Source organism: Anomaloglossus baeobatrachus, unplaced genomic scaffold, assembly GCF_048569485.1.
Source record: "Anomaloglossus baeobatrachus isolate aAnoBae1 unplaced genomic scaffold, aAnoBae1.hap1 Scaffold_180, whole genome shotgun sequence".
In the NCBI taxonomy this organism is placed as follows: Eukaryota; Metazoa; Chordata; class Amphibia; order Anura; family Aromobatidae; genus Anomaloglossus; species Anomaloglossus baeobatrachus.
Genome location: NW_027441950.1, coordinates 382,876 through 388,448, shown reverse-complemented (window position 1 = coordinate 388,448; position 5,573 = coordinate 382,876).

Genomic DNA, 5,573 nt, shown 5'->3' with positions numbered 1-5,573 from the left:
GACCGTTTTAGAAGGCAGAGTAGCGGTATGGTGACGCTAATAATGGCGTCATCACCACTCACCATCTTGGTGGAGTCCTCAAAGTTTTGGAGGATGGTACATAGGTCGGACATCCATCTCCACTCCTCAGGTGTTATGTGTGGAGTTTGACCCATTTCCCGACGGCTTAGGTGATGCAGGTACTCAACAACTGCCCTCTTCTGCTCACATATCCTGACCAACATGTGCAGAGTTGAATTCCAACGCGTGGGGACATCACACACCAGTCTGTGAGCCGGAAGATGCAAACTGCGCTGAAAGCCGGCAAGGCCGGCTGAAGCAGTAGGTGACTTTCGAAAATGTGCAGACAGGCGGCGAACTTTTACCAGCAGATCAAACAGCTCTGGGTATGACTTTAGAAACCGCTGAACCACGAGGTTGAGCACATGGGCCACGCATGGAACATGTGTCAGCTGGCCTCGCCTCAAAGCCGCCACCAGGTTCCGGCCATTGTCACACACGACCTTTCCTGGCTTTAGGTTCAGAGGTGTGAGCCAGTGATCTGCCTGCTGTTTCAGAGCTGTCCACAGCTCTTCTGCATTGTGGGGTTTGTCACCTATGCAGATTAGCTTCAGCACAGCCTGTTGCCGCTTCGCCGAGGCAGTGCTGCAGTGCTTCCAGCTTGGGACTGGTGTGGAGGGTACAGTGGATGAGGATGCGCAGGAGGAGGAGGAGGCTGAAGAGCATGACATTCCGGAGCTGTAGAGTGTGGGTGAAACACTGACTGAGGTAGGGCCTGCAAACCTTGGTGTGGGAAGGACGTGTTCCGTCCCTCGCTCAGACTGGGTCCCAGCTTCCACAATATTAACCCAGTGTGCCGTCAACGAGATGTAGCGGCCTTGCCCACAAGCACTTGTCCACGTGTCTGTGGTTAGGTGGACTTTGGGTGAAACAGCGTTGTTCAGGGCACGTGTGATGTTTTGTGACACGTGGTTATGCAACGCGGGGACGGCACACCGGGAGAAATAGTGGCGGCTGGGGACCGAGTAACGTGGGACAGCTGCCGCCATCAGGTCGCGGAATGCTTCTGTCTCCACCAGCCTAAAAGGCAAGATTTCCAGCGCAAGCAGTCGCGAAATGTTAGCATTTAGAACTGTGGCATGTGGGGTGTTGGCAGTGTATTTGCGCCTGCGTTCAAAGGTTTGCTGAATGGATAACTGAACGCTGCGCTGGGACAAGGACGTGCTTGATGATGGTGTTATTTCTGAGTAGGCAACTGCAGGTGCAGGACCGGAGGAGGCTTGTTCGCAGGCAGCATGGACAGGGGATTGGCTCGCATGCACAACCAGCGAAGACGTAGCAGTGACATTAGCAAGCACTGCTCCTCGACTCTGTTGTACTTCCCACAAAGTCGGGTGCTTGGCTGACATGTGCCTGATCATGCTGGTGGTGGTCAGGCTGCTAGTTTTGGTACCCCTGCTGATGCTGGCACGCCAGGTGTTGCAAATGGCCTTTTTAGAATCATCTGGATCCAACTTAAAAAACTGCCAGACTCGGGAAGACCTAACATTTGTACAGGCACCTTGTGTCGTGTTGTTGTTCCGGGGAACGGTTGCCTGACTTCTGCCTGGAGCCACCACCCTGCTTCTTACTGCCTGTTGGGATGCTACGCCTCCCTCCCCCTGTGCACTGCTGTCCTCGCTCTGCATATCCTCCTGCCAGGTTGGGTCAGTTACTGGATCATCCACCACGTCGTCTTCCTCTTCCGCACCCTGCTCCTCCTCCTGACTTCCTGACAATTGTGTCTCATCATCGTCCACCCCTTGTTGAGACACGTTGCCAACTTCGTGAGAACGTGGCTGCTCAAATATTTGGCCATCTGTACATACGATCTCCTCATGACCCACTTCAACATGAGCTGGCGAGAGGCCAGAATGTGCGAATGGAAACGTGAACAGCTCTTCCGAGTGTCCAAGTGTGGGATCATTAATGTCCGAGGACGTGTACTCAGCCTTGTGGTAGGAAGGAGGATCAGGTTCTGAAATGTGCGGTGCAGTATCACGGCTACTGACACTTGACCGTGTGGAAGACAGAGTGTTTGTGGTGGTGCCAATCTGACTGGAAGCATTATCCGCTATCCAACTAACAACCTGTTGACACTGGTCTTGGTTCAAGAGCGGTGTACTGCTGCGGTCCCCAAGAATTTGGGACAGGACGTGCGAGCGACTAGATGTGGCCCTTTGTTGTGGCAAAATTAGAGCTTGCCCACGACCTCGGCCTCTGCCTGCACCACCATCACGTCCACTTCCTTGTTCCTTGCCAACGCCCTTGCGCATTTTGCAATGCTGTGCTGACGTGTATTCACTAGACTTGGGCGTTATATCAAAGTTTGTGCAAATTGTGCACCTGTACGCTGCCACCGACAGGCACACACGTGCGGTTTTTAAATGCAAGCACGGACGCACTAAGAACCTAACAGGTTTTAGGAGCAAAAATTAATGACGAGAACTCTGACACTATCAGCCACTGCTGACTGACGTGTATTATACACTACACTTGTGCGTTATATAATAGTTTGGTAAAAACGCACACAAGTGCACCTGTACGCTGCCACCGACAGGCACACACGTGCGGTTTTTAAATGCAAGCACGGACGCACTAAGAACCTAACACAGGTTTTAGGAGCAAAAATTAATGACGAGAACTCTGACACTATCAGCCACTGCTGACTGACGTGTATTATACACTACACTTGTGCGTTATATAATAGTTTGGTAAAAACGCACACAAGTGCACCTGTACGCTGCCACCGACAGGCACACACGTGCGGTTTTTAAATGCAAGCACGGACGCACTAAGAACCTAACACAGGTTTTAGGAGCAAAAATTAATGACGAGAACTCTGACACTATCAGCCACTGCTGACTGACGTGTATTATACACTACACTTGTGCGTTATATAATAGTTTGGTAAAAACGCACACAAGTGCACCTGTACGCTGCCACCGACAGGCACACACGTGCGGTTTTTAAATGCAAGCACGGACGCACTAAGAACCTAACACAGGTTTTAGGAGCAAAAATTAATGACGAGAACTCTGACACTATCAGCCACTGCTGACTGACGTGTATTATACACTACACTTGTGCGTTATATAATAGTTTGGTAAAAACGCACACAAGTGCACCTGTACGCTGCCACCGACAGGCACACACGTGCGGTTTTTAAATGCAAGCACGGACGCACTAAGAACCTAACACAGGTTTTAGGAGCAAAAATTAATGACGAGAACTCTGACACTATCAGCCACTGCTGACTGACGTGTATTATACACTACACTTGTGCGTTATATAATAGTTTGGTAAAAACGCACACAAGTGCACCTGTACGCTGCCACCGACAGGCACACACGTGCGGTTTTTAAATGCAAGCACGGACGCACTAAGAACCTAACACAGGTTTTAGGAGCAAAAATTAATGACGAGAACTCTGACACTATCAGCCACTGCTGACTGACGTGTATTATACACTACACTTGTGCGTTATATAATAGTTTGGTAAAAACGCACACAAGTGCACCTGTACGCTGCCACCGACAGGCACACACGTGCGGTTTTTAAATGCAAGCACGGACGCACTAAGAACCTAACACAGGTTTTAGGAGCAAAAATTAATGACGAGAACTCTGACACTATCAGCCACTGCTGACTGACGTGTATTATACACTACACTTGTGCGTTATATAATAGTTTGGTAAAAACGCACACAAGTGCACCTGTACGCTGCCACCGACAGGCACACACGTGCGGTTTTTAAATGCAAGCACGGACGCACTAAGAACCTAACAGGTTTTAGGAGCGACAATTGCTGAGAAGTCTGACACTATCAGGACTGTTTTAGACTGTGTACACCAGCCCCAGATATGATGAAGGCTGGTATACGGTCACCACTAGGAATGGCTATATACCCTGCCTGCCTGCCTGCCTGCCTGCCTGTATACTGCTACAATAGTCCTGACAAGGACTCTTTTGGTCACTAGCCTGTATTCCAACCTGGCTATACCCTGCCTGTATACAGCAACAATAGTCCTGAGAAGGACTCTGCTACTGTACTCCGACCTGGCTATACCCTGCCTGCCTGTATACAACTAGAATAGTCCTGAGAAGGACTTTTGGTCACACTGTTTGCAGCCCTGCTACAGAAATAGCTATAAAGGGCCGCAAACCTTTCCCTGAAGCAGCGACCCTCTCCCTGCACTGACTGTCTGGATAGCTGTGAGCAGAGCACAGCGCGCCCGCCGGTATAAAGGCTCGGTCACGCTGTGCAGGCCGGCCAATCACTGCAATTCCACAACTAACAGGGCTGTGGCATTGCAGTGGTCTGCCAGCCAATCCCTGCATGAGGGCTGGCTCTCAAAAGAGCGCCAACATGCAGGGATGAAGACCACGAGTACAGCACGAGTATCGCGAGATTACTCGGTCCCCGTCGAGTAGACCGAGTACAGTGATACTCGTGCGAGTACCGAGTAGTAACAAGCATGCTCGCTCATCACTATTTATTAGTAAAATGGCTTACACTCCCCTTTTTTCCACTTTTTTCTTCACTACTTTTATAAAGAAATTTTTCCTTTCTTTATTCTTAATGCAATTTTATATAGCAACACCACCATTTTTTGCCACGAACATAATTTTTCTTGTCCGTCATCCCGTTCACCCTTACAGGGTTGTGGACAGATGCACTTGTCACTACACTTCTAAGACTCAATACAGGGTCTGGAGCTCAATGCTCCCTTTTTGTTTTTTTTTTTCTTCTTTTTTTTCTTTTTTTCATTTTGTCCTTCTTCTTCTTCTTTTTCTGATTTTTGTCTCAAAAAGCTGATGAAATTTGAAACACTATACCCCAGTGATTTTATAAATGTTTCTCAATATATCACTTGAGAACTTTTATGGCCGGTATTGTAACAGTTGACCATCCCGGCAGTATTTGAAATACAGCAGTCAGTCCTCTGACGTAGCTCCATATGTGTATATATAGAGGTTCTTCCTCCTTTGATTGCATACTGTTCTTTTTTTGCCCTGATGAAGGAGATAGTGATCTCTGAAACACATTGACCGGAAAAAAGAATAAAGAGATGAAATAATTAACATCAGTTTCCTTTGGTGACAGCGCGGCACGCACCCGATTTTCCTCCTATACGTTATTGCTCTTCTACTAGGGGCTGCGGCTGTCGCCATTTGTAACGTGCATTTAGGGGTTGTGACTGGCACAACCTTAATAGGTGAGTGCAACTACTATTAATTATTTGTTACCTTACCAGGTAAGACCCTAATTTGTGCGTCTGCTCCAGAGTTATTTCCCTGATTATTAATATCTGACAGGCAGTGATTGATCCTGCATTCTCACCTTCCTCTCTGTTGCACATTCTTATTGTTCCTATATGCTCTCTATTTCCATCAGACTTTTTTTGTCCTTCGGTGGGGCTCTAACATATGTGCACCATTTATTATTTATTTTTATGGATTCCTTTCTTTTTTCATGCTAGCGTTCATTATGCAGTAGTCATTCATGATATATCTTATATTTGTGAATCCAT